The sequence below is a fragment of the Tachypleus tridentatus genome, unplaced genomic scaffold (genome assembly GCF_004210375.1).
Source record: "Tachypleus tridentatus isolate NWPU-2018 unplaced genomic scaffold, ASM421037v1 Hic_cluster_1, whole genome shotgun sequence".
In the NCBI taxonomy this organism is placed as follows: Eukaryota; Metazoa; Arthropoda; class Merostomata; order Xiphosura; family Limulidae; genus Tachypleus; species Tachypleus tridentatus.
Genome location: NW_027467777.1, coordinates 26,929,801 through 26,947,091, shown reverse-complemented (window position 1 = coordinate 26,947,091; position 17,291 = coordinate 26,929,801). Strand labels below are relative to the sequence as shown.

At 33.5% G+C, this 17,291-nt stretch overlaps 1 long non-coding RNA gene across 1 annotated transcript; it reads left to right on the top strand.

Moving 5' to 3' along the window:
• The first annotated feature begins 9,965 nt into the window (after nt 1–9,965).
• Nucleotides 9,966–12,399, top strand: LOC143241685 (uncharacterized). The gene is made up of 3 exons (XR_013022258.1): nt 9,966–10,029; nt 10,665–10,734; nt 12,110–12,399. It is a non-coding gene; the product is annotated as an uncharacterized LOC143241685 (long non-coding RNA).
• The last annotated feature ends 4,892 nt before the right edge of the window (nt 12,400–17,291 follow it).

Here is a 17,291-nt window from a genome sequence, read left to right as displayed (position 1 = left end):
CTTCCTGTACTTGTTTGTTTGGTTTGTTTTGGAATAAAACACAAATCTATTCAATGGGCTATCTGTGCTCTGCCCACAATAGGTAACAAAACCCAGTTTTTAGCGGTGCTTCCTGCACTTTAACAGGTTGGTTCTGTTTCAAGTTTCGGAGTTAAGACAATTACATATAAAATGCTATATAATCAAACTAAGAAACTAATTATCCGTATAATAATGATACAGTACACAGGCTGCCAGCTATGAGACATAACACTATCTTTGGATCAGTAAATAAAAACTTACTAGTCTTTTAAAATGTACTATTTTACTCTTTTTTATGTGTCATGTAATTTGTAAGAGAATTATATAGAGGTCTCCAAGTTACTGTAGAAAACAACGGGTAAGTGTCGAATCCACACAAAATTGGAATCGCCTGTTTATGGAAAAAAAAAGTTTAATAAGAATGTACAGATGACCTTGTAACCCCATAAGTGGAGGTCTCTCTAAATTCCATACCTCCATGTAGTATCATAAGTTTTCTAAAGGTCAAATAATGTTGACACAACATGTTATCAGTTGAGAAAAGTTTCTAAAGTTGAATCAGGTGGCCGAAAATAGAGGGTCAGAATCTATACTGTAAGAAGAGGTGTTTGATTCATAGAATCAACATTAACTACATATGTGAACAGGAAGAAAGTAATCAAATATCATTTATTAACCTCAAAATTACAAGAACCGACACACAATTTAAAACAGAAATCCACCGAAAAATCACCCATACTGGACTATACATTCCTTGGGACTCAGCACATGAAACAAAACAAAAACTCAACATACTAAGAAACCAAATAAACACAGCCATAAAACTATGCTCATCAAATAAAATTAACGATGAATTAGACAAAATAAAACAATACTTCATCAACATCAATACGTTTCCTTCACAAACCGCAGAAAACATTATACGTACACACCCAGACAGAAAGCAAAATCAACCAACTAAAGTAAATATATCTCACGAATAAAAAAATCACAAACCATATACTGCTGTATACCATATATTCCCGACATCAGCAGACAAATAACCAACATTTGGCAAAAACTAGTAACAAAATATGACATTCCAGTTAATACCAAATTTATTCAAAAACCAGGCACAAAACTGAGGTCAATACCATGTAAAAACTACACTGACAAACACCACACCAACATCATTTATAAAATACAATGTGATAACTGCCACGACTTCTATATTGGAGAAACAAGTAGAAAAATGGAAACCAGATTCAAAGAACACAAAAAGTCACCTTCACACGTTTTCGAACACTGCAAGTCAAATAAACACAACATAACCATAGAAAACACTCAAATACTAAATAAAAAAACAAACATAAACAAACGCAAAATTAAAGCCTTACTTGTAGAACAACTTAAACTCAAAATAAACCAATACAAGGGAACACCTTTATACTTATATTAAAATAATAAAATAAATAATATAAAATTATATATTCAAACATCTAACACCGCCCCTAGATTCCGACACTCAATTACACATCACCTTTCAAACATGTGGTCAGCTTCCGGTCAGTAACCTCTTTCCTTCTTTGTGAACCTGACGATGAGTGAAGAAGGTCGAAACGTTGTTCGCTTCTCTACGTAAAATATTTTCTCAACCCAAACGAGCCGTTTTTAACATATATATTTCTCTGTATAAATATTATTCATCTGTTTTGCTCAACACATTGTTTTACTTCCTGATACATCATTTAGAACACACTTAACCCTTGACGTTTCATTTACACTCCTCCATTTTCTTTTCTTGGCAGTTTGCCAGTACTCTTTTCGAACTATCGAAAGTCTTCTATATTATTCATGATACAAATATCATTATATATTAAGTTAGTGTCCGGCTTGTACAGCTGAAAGTCTGCGTGTTTACAACGCTAAAATGAGGGGTTTGATTCCCCTCTGTGGACCCAGGAGATAGCCAGATTTGGTTTTGCTATAAGAAAACACACACACACATTTTTAGTTATAAATATTTTTTCTGTCATAAATCACAAATTTGAAACTATTCATATCCAGCACTTTAAATATATAAATTTGTTTTATATTTCTAATAAAATTTCATCAGTCGCTTCACCATTTATTGTAAAAGAAACATCTTGAAATAAATGTTGTTTTTTTTATTTTATTTAAACTGCAACGAGGACTGGAGAAAGTTCACTTGGTCTGAAAAACATTTCTTTTTTAAATTATAGAAACTCACCGCTGTTGGAGAACAAATAATGATCGTACATTCTAGTTCCTCGTCTCTATAAATTATTAATGCCATACAAGATGGACAGTCAATCATTTTTTCTTAAAGGTGATTGGAAGGTGCTACTGACTGGTTTTATTCCCTGTGGTCAATAACTAAATATTAGGGACGGTGGAAAACAGTTTTATTGTTTCTTCCCTTACACAACACGTCTCAAGTTTATTTTGTCTTCAAAGCCTTATGATTTCTAAGACGTTACGTTTTGCTATTGTCGTTAAGTGCTAAGGTAAGGTTGAAAACGTTTTACCTTCACTATTTTTTTAAATTCTTGAAGCTAAATTCTAAAACCGCTAACTCGATGCCTTCACATCGTCCCCTATGACACAGCGGTAAGTTTAAGTTGTTAGAACATTTAAAATCTTTGTATTATTCCCAAGACAGACAGACCAGTGTGGCTTTGTTCTTACAACAAACAAATAAAGTCTTCAGATATTTATACAGTTCCGTCATGTCAGAGAAATAAAACATTCTGTTGTTCATCTTTATTCTTATGAAACTCTTCAGAACCAGTGAATATTAGAAACATCACGACATGATTTAAACATATTGGTTATAATTATAGAAAACTAGATGTCCTTAATTTTATGTAACATATATGGTTATACTTTGGTTTTATTTGTAAAAAAAAAAGATTCCAATTAATCAACGCTACCTTAATTTGCTAGTAAAAGATTTAATAACTATTTGATAAATGAGAGAGGAAATATTAATAATGACAGCAAATATAAAAAATACTTGATTACAAAAAAAAAATAATTTTCTATTTACTAAATTATTACACTAGGTGACGCTCTTTTATCGTTTGTAGCTCGTAATGAAAGTTTTTTTTTTCATTCAACACTAAATACATCTCTAAACTCTATTTTCTAAAATTGGTTGTCAAGTAATTATGGTAACCTATTTGACACAAACGTAAGGTAGGGGTCCAAGGTACGAGAGTAGCATACATCTCATAGTTAGAATAGAGAAAGACAGTTATACATGTCAAAGTCATGTTTCTCCGGAAAACAGATACAATTTATATCACATTCACGAAATAATGTTGTATACTATCCACTATCAGAATTAAAACATAAATACAGTTGAAGAAATGATGAAGGTAATACTGAGAGACTGCCTGTAGAAGAGACCACAATGAACAGCCACGTATTGAAACAGTACGTAGAGAGAAATGGCTACTTTTGTGTAAAATACCTCAAGAGCCACTCGCCCCCCTGCCTCAGTCTGTCCAGTAAAAGCAACAACGTCACTGATTCCTCCCCTCTGATTAGTTGATGGGTTTTTCCTGCATTACATTAAACATCCAGAAATATTTGAGATTGTTAAACAATTTTACATATTATCCCTCTTCAACCGCTTTGTGGTTGATACAATATTTTTGCAGGAGCTCCTTTTGCTTCTCGGAGGGTCCACTTTTCGTTTTCCTCTCGCTATCCTGTCCGTTTCTTCTGGTCCTTTGGCACGACGCGTGCACGGGGTGTGGGGAATCCTCTTTCACCCGCATTTTAATGGCACCATCCTCGCGTTACATAGTGATACTGAGGGGCGGGTTGTGTGCGTTGATGTTTTCGCTGGGGGTCGTAAGAATCGTCTTGTCAATGTCTAAGCGCTTGCACAGTCTGGGGAACGGGAGGTTTTCTTCTCGGGCTTGGAAGGTTCATGGTTACACAGGCCGATATCGTCCTTGGTGGCGACTTCAACTGCGTCTTGAATCCTCATCTCGACAAGATTAGAGGTGATCCTCTTTCTGGTGTTCGGTGTACGTGGTCTCTGTGTGCAGTGCTGTCGGATTTCGACTTTCCCGATGTTTGGCGTGTGCTGTGTGGGGTCTGCTTTTGTGACAACTTGGATTGGTTAGGGCGTTTCTTGTCGCCTTGACAGGTTATATGTAACACCTGGCCATCGGCAGAGCCTCAGTGGAGCTGCAGTTCACCAGGTTCGGGATGTCTCGTTTAACGTGTCCGACCATCGGGCACTTCTCACCTCATTCTGGGATTTTGTCCCAGTTTTACCTGCCCTAATGTGTGGAGCCTCAACATCTGCCTCCTTGCTGAGGATAAGGTTGGAGACGAATTGATTGTCCTTGTCTGGGAGCTCTGCTCTGTTGAGTCTGTCATTGGGTCCTGGGAGCAGGTCTGAAGCCTCCTTGTTGAGGCAAGCTGGCATGCGCCGCCTGGCGTTGCGAAAAACTCAGGGCGTCTTGGCTGCATTACTCCGTGGCAGGCCGATGGATCGCTAGGTCTTCTCGGACATCGAGAACCTGAGCATGGTTATTTTATAAGATCTGTACTTATAAATTTTAGAGTATAGAATATTAAAAATAGCGGAATGTCTTGTTATAATGTTATTTTGTTCTTGACTGAAACTGTGGGGACTTACCGAAATGTTATCGAATATACAGAAAATTGTGTTTGCTGTCATGTTCCTCTTACCCATTATTGTTTCACTGGACGTGGAGGAAATGTAGGAAGCTGGTGGTTCAAAATGTTAAATAAAACAATTAACGCTGATAATACTTGAGTATTCACTTGTAATGGTATTATCATTACAAAATATAAACCAAATTTGTATTTTAATATGCTGGATATGGAGTGTTTCCCATTTGTAAATTATGAAAACAAAGAGTTGTAAAACAGTTAATATATAAAGATATTTGTAATACGAAAAGTGTAAAATACGTTCGAAACAATGAAGACAGTTCTGGCAAACTTCCAATAAAACTAAGTACAAGTGTGATAGTGTACAGCCAAGGGCTGAAACACGCGTGTTATAAATATGTATCAGGAAGTACAACAACGTGTTCAGCAAAACAGATATGGGGTAATTATGCTGAATAAGTAACATAAAACAGTTGAATCGTATGAATTATATGAACGTTTATATACATTATTTGGACTAACACGAGAATTCATGAAACTTATTATTGTATTTAAAATTGTATAAAACAAATTAAAATTGAAAAAAAAGATGGTAAGTTAACACATTGACTGCCAATTCAAGACAACAGTGGATTATGCGATTGTACTGCCCTCTAAGCTTTGACACAATATTTTGACCCTGTTGGACAGTGAGAAGGAGATTTTAATGTGTTTACATGAATACTTACCTTTATTTAATGAATAAAAATTCATTATATTATAACGAATAATATGTCCACCAGAGTTTACAAACCAGGTATTTTACAGAAGTAGACATGTCTCTCTAGATATTGTTGTAACAAATTGTTTCATCATCTATTTGTTCACTATGGTCTCTTGCACTTATTATCAGTTTGCCAGTGTTAACTTCACCTGAACATATAACGCTTTTCTCCCCTGGAGCAACTGGTGAACATATCAACTCATGTAAATATGTAAGCATAATTATAACCCTTGGAAAAGATGAGAATGACCAATGTAAACTTCCTGGACGAATGGTGAAGATATTTTTATAAGGAATATTTTTTGTTTTAGTAACAGTCTTTATTAAATAAGAAAAGGAAGGAAGATTATTAGTGAAAACTGTTACACCAGACACTTTAAACTGATGTAAGGAAATTAGTGTCTCAACTATTTGTTGTACAAAAACGATATGAAATTTTGACTTTAAATAAGAGAAAATTGTCTGAAATACTACTTGTATTCATCTGTGGAGCGCTATACTTTCGCCATCTTGAAAGCAAGAAAAATGAAACTTGATATCTTTTTTTAAATTTATAAGTTAAGTTGACACATATAATAATTAATAATTTTATTCAAAATATGTAATAAAACTCGGATGTAAACGTAAGTTTATTATTGAACCGTTAAAATAATCAAATTCCTCAACATTCTACCTATACAGTACAGTGGAACTGGTAGTTTAGTATAAAATATATCCCAAGATTTATCTGATATTCAGTATTCTATTTTTATCTAACAATTAGCTTGGATATATTCTATATTCCATAGTTCTAGCAGATATCAGTGTTAGGAATTGATGACGTCATGATCGATAGATTGATTTAGATTGTTGATGTTACTCATAAATATATGAACTGTTTGTTCGTTTATGAGCTTAGTTTGCACATTCGGCTTATAAATAACATTATTTGTTCTAATAAAATTAATTACAGACCATTTTCAAGTGCTATTTTTCCAAGAGATTTCTTGTTTGTGCATGAAAAAGGTTTAGCTAAATATAAAAGAAAATGCAAAGCTCAACCCTGTTAAACACCATATAATATAATACCTTCAGCTACAAACGTCTGTGTTATCCTGTCTATTAAACACCATATAATACCTTCAGCTACAAACGTCTGTGTTATCCTGTTGAACACCATATAATACCTTCAGCTACAAACGTCTGTGTTATCCTGTCTATTAAACACCATATGATACCTTCAGCTACAAACGTCTGTGTTATCCTGTCTGTTAAACACCATATAATACCTTCAGCTAAAAACGTCTGTGTTATCCTGTCTGTTAAACACCATATAATACCTTCAGCTACAAACATCTGTGTTATCCTGTCTATTAAACACCATATAATACTTTCAGCTACAAACGTCTGTGTTATCCTGTCTGTTAAACACCATATAATACCTTCAGCTACAAACGTCTGTGTTATCCTGTCTGTTAAACACCATATAATACCTTCAGCTACAAACGTCTGTGTTATCCTATGTTAAACACCATATAATACCTTCAGCTACAAACGTCTGTGTTATCCTGTCTGCTATATCGTGATGTAAAAGTTCAAATAGGAATTAATAATATACTCCTCATAAACACTGGATGCAACTTTTCGGACTTCCGTATATTTTGATTTCTCAGGATGTCTCTCTGAATTCCTTGTAAACAGACATTAATGGTGTTTGACAAATGTGTAGAGAAACGGGAAGGGGGAGGTCTAGAAATTTAATGTACAAATCATTCCTTTAATGGAATTTTCCCCCTGCAGATAATATATTGCCCCCTGCTAATATAGCGGTATCTTTACGGATTTACAACGTTAAAATCAGGGGTTAGATTCCCCTCGGTGGGCTCAGAAGATAGCCCGATCTTAAGAAAACACACACCCACTCACAGACCCATCAGGTGTGATTTTGTCGGTGGTGGAAGAAAAGTCTACACCCTTGTTCTTGTACCATTACCTCAGGTTATGAATGTCTGACAGTTGGACTAAACCCGGTATATTCCGACAGTTAGGAAGGTAGGTGGTTTTACAAGCTGTCTAAGATTTCAAAAGTAGGGACAGCTAGCTTCGTACGAAATTAACAAATGAAAAAGAACATATTAGTGCACTAAGACTCTTACAGATGGCGTAATTATAGAAACAAAACAGTAATTAAAATGTATCGTTTTTTTTATTGTTTAAGGTTTTAAATAATCGAATGACACTTCAATTTTCGTACTGCCCTCTACCTTTTAAAAAGCAATTTTTGAAGTTAACCTAAGAAGTTTTGACGCTTTAAGTTTCCAAGATGGTAAATTCTAGAGGCTAATACAATATTTACAACAATTGTTAGATTTCTACAAAACATTTCAAAAGCAATTTCTAGTAAAATATTTTATTCGGAATTTTATCATTAAGTGTAAACAGAAATAACAAGTGGCATGTGATGTGTGAGGTAAATTATCGCGCTAACAGCTAAGCAAGAGAGGATTCAATCAGTTATTAAAACTAAATTATTAGTAGAAACAAAAAGTGTTATAAAAGTTTTATTTTTGGTAAATGTTAAATTTAGATGCTCATCATGGTTCATATTATAAGTACTATTGTATATTTTAATATTCACTGCTTGTGAAGATTTTCTTGTTTCATACCAATAAAGATATACGACAAAATGTTTTGTTACTGTGACAGAACAGTATAAATATCTGAACACTTTGTTTGTTATAAGAACAAAGTCACAATGGTGTTTCTGTTGTGTAACTACTTAAACTTATGCTGTACTCTAGGGAGCTGTGTGTAGGTGTTGAGTCAGCCGTTTTAGAATTTAGCTTCATGAATTAAAAAAAGGCCCGGCATGGACAGGTGGTTAAGGCGTTCGGCTCATAATATCAGGGTCGAATCCCGTCGCACCAAATGTGCTCGCCCTTTCAGCCGCAGGGGCGTTATACAGTGACGATCAATCCCACTACTCGTTGTTAAAGAACAATCTAAGAGTTGGTGGTGGGGTGATAACTAGCTGTCTTCCCTTAGTCTTACACTACTAAATTAGGGACGGCTAGCACAGATAACCATCGTGTAGCTTTGCGAAAAATTCCAAAAGAAACAAGCGACTGCCGACCTATTTTTATTATACACTAGTTTGATCATTACAGAGATATTATGCTATATGTTCAACAGTTCTATCACGTATTGTTAATGTTAAATATATTCTTATCACGTTATATTGTTATCAATCTAGGTATTTTTGTGTATAACGTTAAAGAAATCAATCTTTGTGATGAGAGTTTTTTTTTCTGAAGCGGAGAGTTTGGTTCCCTGATAAGCGCATGAGAACAGAATGTCCTGGCTCATGGTGTTTTTCCACACGTGCTATACCTGGGTTACTTTGAAATCTTGCCACTTAAAACCAACGTTTCAACGTTACTTTCATAGTTGTTTACAAAAATCTTCACCCGAGCCACTAGGTAACTGAAGACATTAAAATATTTTTGTTTTCTATTTCCACACAAAAACAACATCAAAATGATGAGAAACTTTGTCCTCTGAGAATCTCAGAAGAAGAAAATTTCGTAATCTCTAAATTTTCTAAATATGTACAAGTAAAGAAGACAACAGATTAACCATAATAAATAATTAGATAAGAGTTTCACATGTTTGGAACTGTAGTGTATCATAAAACTGTACAAATGACTTCTGTCATGTGACAAACAAGAGTATGTCGTCACACTGAACTAAGTGTATGTATACCGTCCTGATACGGCTAGGTGGTGAGTGACTCGAATTCTTAAGGTAACGAGTATGAATCCTCCACTCATGAAACTTGTTTGCCCATTCAGCTAAAGAGGCGTTATAAGTAACGGTTGATCCCAGAATTTGTAAATAAAAAGTAACTAACAGTTGATGGTGGATGGTGATGGCTATTAGCCTTCCTTCTTATCTCACTCAGGTAACTTGAGGAAGGCTAGCGCCTATAATTCTCGTATAAATTTGTGTGAAAGTCAAACAAAGAAACAGACAGCGTGTCAACATGATTAGGATATAAAAATCATTTAGTTAGCCTGTATACTTATGGTTAAATAAATGTCTTTATAGACACCTGTGTGTTCTAAAGTTAAAATAACTACGTTTTGTCTATAATATTGCACATCGAAGCTCGTTTGTTCTAATGTTACAATAGCTACGCGTGTTCCACACGATTTATTGATATATAAACCATTTGTGAATATACATGAAACACAACTACTTACATGTTACTATCCATTCTACCCTAATCACACAACTTCATTACCATTTACAGTTTTAGTCTTTCCACCACGACATGAGCCACTTTAACAGCCACTTATGTAAATAACAAATAATCACTCACTGTTTCCTGTTGGCTCAATCTGTCTCTCTACATGTTTCTATAATATTGTAATATATTCTTGACGTCAACTGTTACTGGAATCATTCTGATTGGTTGTGATGTTCTCAGAACTGTGCATCTCATTAAAAATACGACTATATAAGCTGAGTATCAGGACCATAGTCTAACTGTATATTTACACTTCAATAAAACGTTGTCGAAGTGCCTAATAATTGAACACTCCTTGGTAATATAATTTTTATATCTTGTTTGAGAGTATTTCTTTATAATAGTAATTATAATGAATATTAAACAAAGTACAGATCTTAAATACTTATATGAATAATTATTTTTATCATGTTGTCACAAACTAATATTTTGTTTTCATTTTATAAGTCAATATTTTACCACAGGCATGATAACTTCAACGTTTTTCTATTCGTTGTTAAACTTTATTTCTGTGTGTTTTGGTTGATCGGTCTGGTATTTTTCTTGGTTCCTAGATATAAACTTTCTTTAATAAAGACGTTTTTACTTTGATGTTTTATTAAGTTCGAGAAACCTCAAAAAACACACACGACAAATTTCAATATAAAATCATTTTTGTTGTTAAACGGTATTTACAAAATGTAATTTTTATCCTATAGAAATCTTGCATTAGATGTTGTCCAGTTATTGTAATGGTTTTAGTGTTCCTGTGATAAATCGTGAACTTGTTTTTTCTGTAACTCTACTTCCGTTTATAAAAAAGTACCTCTGTTTTAATATATCTGAAGCTAGTAAGATATAGAATTCATGGACTGTACTAAGTTTTTCGAGCTTTTATTTTAGGCTTCGTTAAAAGTCTCATTTCTCTAACTGTATTAATACTGATTTTAACAGATCAGAGAAATGAAGACTACAACAATTATTATACTTTTGATGTTTACAACACTGTTGGAATCAACTCCAGGTGAGAGTATGAATTCTTTGACACTGAATTCATACAAACAGTTTAAATGGAATGATAGAAATATCAATTATAAGTTACGTTTGTCTTTATCGTTTAAGAAACTGCCACAATGTTTATTTCTTCTTATTAACGGAATGTAACATTAATATTATGTAACATAATATTTAATGAAAGTAAATTTATAACAACGACGTGTATCTAAAAATTCGAATATTGTCTATAATAAAAGAATGTAATAAATAATACTTCTCTTGACGACTATATATTTCACAACAATTTAAAGTGGGAAATAAAATTATTTCAAAATGATTACATGTGTGAAACAGCAACACAGGGTGACACAACCATGCATTTTTATAAAATTTGTTCTTATAACTTTTGAAGTAAATATTTTAATTTAAATTGCATTTGTTGCTACAACTGAATATCAAACTGAAAGTAAGTAATATAGACAATAATATAACAGATAACTGTTTCATATACGTTTGTTGTAAATTAATGAGTGTATAAAATACTAATTACATTAATACGACAGCTGTTTATATGATTAGTCTTGTGCTGTGGTCTTTTTTTTTTTTATGACATACAATCCACAGCCTTGAGAACAATATACCGTATTCTATACAATGTAATACGCACATATTTTCTTTAAAAAATCTCTTAAAATCCCCCATGAGTGTCCCAAGATAAGAGTGATGGGTTAAGACAAGAGGTTAACTTGGGATCTATTCAAATCGGCCTCTCATACAGATCATAATGTCATTATTTACTAACTACAAGTATCTTCAGTAGTATAAAACAATTGAACTAATATTGTCGATATACTATGGAGTATATTATGTCTTTACTCAGTAAATTGAAGAAAGTCAAAGATATATTCAAGTGTTAGTTATAAAGTCAATTTATTTTATTAGAATTCTCTGTCACAAATTAGGGTTCGTCTTCCACGATGTAGCCTCTAACTAAGGCGTAAAATACGGTATTTAGTGTACAAGCTAACCAACGGAGAATCACTTTAATGTGTTTTTATAGAGAAATTTTATGTACTTTTAGTGACGCAACGGAAAGTTGAAATTTGATATAAGATACTGTTCTGGAAACAAGAAAGTAGATTGGTTTATAGATTAATAATAATAGATTTTTACTGACAAACTAGTCAAATTAACGTAACTGTTAAAGATGACTATTTTTTGTGACGTGTTCTGTAACATCAACGGTTGATCTTGGTATTGGCGTAATTTTAATAGTTTCATGAATATAATGTTTATTAGCTAGGCTTCACAAGTAGATAAACAGTGACTATTTAAAAATCATTATAAAATATTACAGGCGATATATATTCTAATGACGTCACTTTGTTTACTACCTGAACTAGTGGGGAATTTCCGAAATGGCATCGCATGTCCAACAAATTTTGTTCACTGTGATGTTCCTCCTTCATATTGTTGTTCTAATGGTCATGGAGCTGGAGGTGGATTTCTATGTACAATTGTAGGTGGAAGTGGAGGTGGAGCTATACGTTTAAGTGTATTTGGAAGTAGAAGTTTTGGAATTTGAATTACAGGAAGCATATGGTTTAAAGTGAAGAAGGAAGCGATATATTCTGAGGATACTTTAGTATCCATATGAAATTTTGTTGTCAATAAAAATATATAATAAAAATAATTATTGTGTTTGTTTGTTATTAAGTTCAAAACTGACAAATGTATATTTTAGTTATGACCACGCCAAGGATCGAAACTTGAATTTTAGCTTTATGAGATTTCGATGTTATCAGTTTCTCAACTGAAGTTAAGTGACTTTTAAGCTTTCAACCAAGTAGTTGCCAATAAAATATTTAAAAACATGTTTCGAAATAAAAATATGTTGTTGTTTTTTATAAGAACAAAGCCACACTGGTCTATCTGCTTTGTTCGCTTGTGAATAATACACCGCATTTGAACGTTGTAACTACATAAACTTACCGCTGTGCCATAGGAGACTATGTGAAGACGATGGGTTAGCTGTTTTAGAATTTAGTTTCATGAATTAAACAAATAGTAGAAGTAAAACGTGTGTATTGAATCTATCGTTGATTCTTAACGACAATAGCAACACTTAACGACTTGTGAATGAAAAAGGTTTGGATGAAGACAAAAAACAATTCATATCATGTGAAGAAACACTAAAGCTGATATTGAATTCCTTACCACTGGGAAGAGAGCGATTGAAGAACAATACTTAACGTAACACTAATAACTTTCCACGCTTACCTGGTAGATTCTAGAAGTTAATAAAGTATTTACAAAACCAACAGATTTTTAACAAACGTTGTTGTTTGGAGTTTGTCGCTGGAGGACCTAGAGTAGGAACTGAAAATAGTTTACACATTACACATGGAAACGTTTCTTCAAACACTGACCACATGAATATAATTCGACATACATAAGTGTGAAATAGTACATTTTAAAGGATTAGTGAGTTTTCATTTACTGAACCAAATACAGTGTAATGTCTTATAATGGGTAGCAAGTTTAATGTGTTTTCATTATACGGATAATAAGTTTCTGAGTTTGGTTATACAGCAAGTTACATGTGATTATCTTAATGCCGTAACATGAAATAAAACCAATGTGTTAAAGTACAAAAAGCACCGCTTAAAACCGGGATTCGGTACCCATGGTGGGCGTAGCACAGGTAGCCCATTGTATAACATTGTGCTTATTTCCAAAACAAACCAAACAAACAAGTACAGGAAGTCATCTGGTATTTTATTAAACGTCTCTCATACAGAAGTATCTACAGTATTATTATGCACCAGTTATTACATACAAAACATATTCTTACACTGTGATATAACGATGTGTTTTTTTGATGTTAGTCTATTTAGAATCCTATACAGTTGAACTGTTGATACTATAAACAAAATATAAATTACAAAGAATAGGAAGTCGTTTAGTATCTTATTTTATGTAACTAATGATGAATAATGAATAGCAGTGTTAGTTAGAGTGTAGTGATTAACCACAGACAACATATCTACTTTATTAAGTAACGAGACACTTTAAGGTTAGGAGTCTATTTTAAAACATATATAGTTGAACTGTCAATAAAGATGAACCTTGAACTTAAATTATTGGTAAATAATGGAAAATGTGTTTTCATTGTATTGAATGTCTTACGCAGTAAAATGTCTGATACTAAGATGTTTAAAATTAATGTTATTATTTAGTCACATATAAACTAGTGTTGCTTATTTATCTTAAATCATTATAGTTTGTTGTTAATATTCTGATGTATTTTATTGTTAAACTATTAATCAAAAATAAATAATATTTGATACACTTTGTAGTGCTGAAGATTTAGTAGATGTTGTTATACACTATCAGTAATTGTCTACACTAGCGCTCTCTGTGAAACACTTATAATATATACCATTAAAATATTACGCTTCATGTGCAAACCAATTTATATTTTACATAATTTTATCAGCAGACAGACACTTATACTATATGTTCAATAGTTCTATCAAATATTGTCAATGCTAAATATGTTCTTATCACGTTATATTGTTAACAATCTATGTATTGTCGTGTATAACTTCAATTAAATCGATCTTTGTGTTGATCGTCTTTTCTGGGACGGAGAATTCGGTTTCCAGGAGAGGACGTTAGAACTAGATCTACTGGCTCGTGGTGTTTTCTCACGTGCGCTGTCGCTGTGTTTCTGCAAGTTTTACGACTCAGAACCATCAAATCAACAAATATTACAATCTTATTTGTTTTTATAAATCTTCAAATAATCCACACAAACATCGATGTTACTGTACCCATCAAAATATTTTTGTTTTCCATTTTCACAAAACACGAGCAAAACTCGGTTCTCTGACAACCTCAAAACAAGAAAATTTCTTAATATCTAAATAAGTGCATCGGTTCAAACGTCTTCTGCCATGTGAGAAAGAGAAGTATCTCGTTACTGTTGACGAAGTGTATGTCTACCGGCACAGTATGGTCATGAGGTAATCTGAGTGTAATACAGGTCACACCAAGCATGCTCGTCGTGGGTCCGTTATAATAAGACGGTTAATCCCACTATTCATTTATAAAAGTGTGACCCAAGAACTGGCGCTGGGTAGTGAAGACTACTTGCTTTTCTTCTAGTCTCATACTACTAAATGAGGGAAGGCTAGTGCAGACAGCCCTCCTGTATTTTTCAACGAAATTCAAAAATCAAACAAACAAAATATCTACCTGCTTCGGGACAGAAAAAAATAAACTATACAACCTGTACAAAACGTATATTTTAACGAGTTTATGGTTGTTTTGTGTTACATCTATAATAATTGGGAAAAATATTTAGATCAATGTTGTATTCTTTAAGGCTGATGTTGTAGGATCGAAACACATCGCCGACTACGTTCACTTTTTTCTCCTCGAGGACATTATGAGGCGACGATCAGCTGAACTGACTGTGGTTAAAATAAATTCTATTTTAGTTTGTTGTTTGGAGAATGAACACCTTTAACCAAATTCACCTCACATGTCATCACATAAAGACAGTTGAAATATTCATGAATTACTCGATCATGTTTCAAAGTTTCTATACACATACACTGCTGGCCAAAATCTTAAGGCCAATGAAAATAACAAAATGCATTTTGCGTTGTTAGACTCAACCACTTATTTAGGTAGAGCTTCGAAAGATAAAAATAAGAAAAGGGAAAAAAAACCTTTTAGTATTTAATAGGGAAAATGTGAACACTATGAAATAAGCCTAAATACTAGCTGGTCAAAAGTTTAAGACCATACTGAAATGAAGCATTAATCGGTAAACAGGTAACGAAACTTAAGTCATTTGTGTTCAAGCATTAGCGTTGTCAACATCTCACACTGACATCTCCTGTGTTACATTTGGTAAAAACATGGCAAAGCCTAAAAGTTGACAGAGTTTGAACGTGGCAGAATTGTCGAGCTGCAAAAGCAAGTTCTCTCTCAACGTGCCATCGCTGGTGAAATTGGGCGTAGTAAAACTGCTGTTGCAAATTTCTTAAAAGACCCTGAGGAATACGGAACTATAATTTCAAGTGGTCGGCCCAAGAAAGTTTCGCCGGCGTTGAGCAGGTTGTACGGCAAGACACCAGCCGATCGTTGAATCAGATTAAAGACCTTACGGACGCAGAATGCAGCTCAAAACAATAAGACGGCATCTACGAGAGAAGGGCTTTGAAAACCGTAAACGTATCCAAAGGCCACGCCTCCTTCCACACCATGAAACAGCTCGGTTAAACTTTGCTGAAAAGCACCAAACATGAGACGTAGAAAAGTGGACGAAGGTTTTGTTCTCTGATGATACAAAATTCGTGGCGAATAACGTGATTCTTTTGGACCATCCAACGTGTTCACTCGAACTGAACCCCATTCAAAATGTTTGGGGGTGGATGGCAAGAGAAGTCTATAGAAATGGACGTCAATTGCAAACAGTGCATGACCTTTGTGAAGCCATCTTCACTATTTGGAATAACATTTCAGCCAGCTTTCTGCAAACGCTTACATCGACCATGCCAAAGCGAATGTTTGCAGTTTTTCGCAATGACGGCCGTGCAACTCACTACTGAGACCTCTTGTTGGGCATTTCCTCTCCTGTTTAGGACTTCTTTTTGGTTTGGTCTTAAACATTTGACCAGCTAGTATTTAGGCTTATTTCATAGTGTTCACATTTTCCCTAATAAATGCTTAAAATGGTTTTTAGTTTTATTTTCCCTTTACTTATTTTCATCTTTCGAAGCTCTACTCAAATAAGTGGTTGAGTCTAACAACGCAAAATGCATATTTTTTCTTTATGTTCATAGGCCTTAAGATTTTGACCAGCAGTGTACGTGTAATTCAAAAACATTCATTTCAGAGGTTTACATGTGTTGCTATGGCTCTACTGTTCATTGTTAGTTTTCTTTCCATGCTCTTATTGCTAGAAAAAAAGTATTTGTGTGTAAGATGAAAATGAACAAAAATACAACACACATCACAGTATTAAGTTACAATTAAAGCTTCCTAATTACTTGAACCAACAAGTTCCATATACTAAACACAAATTACCAGCTCATACTAACCCATCAACTTGAATGTGTCTTGTACTCCAGGATTTAAGACAAACAATCAAACAAGCTAGAATAAAATATTGTGTAATTAGTGAAATTTTCTAATCTAGCCTCTATTGCCAAGTCACAGAAATTGAAATGAGTATCATGATATTCACTCAGTAGACATGTGGTATCTGAAGATGTAATTTCAACACCTTAGTGTTTGTAATTTCCTTTTTTAACTACTGTTTTAGTGAATAATATTTAAATTAACACAAGTCACTGATAAGTTAATGTGACAAACCTCATAATATAGTTTAACTTATTATTATTGCCAATTTCCAACTGAGTTAAACATCCAAAGTATAATAATACAATTACAACAATTTTTATTACAAAAATCAGTGAGTCACGTGTAACCACAGTTGATATAAAATATTATAAAACTGGCCTTTCATAAGTGACCTTAAGATTTTGGCCAGCAGTTTAAATAGAAATG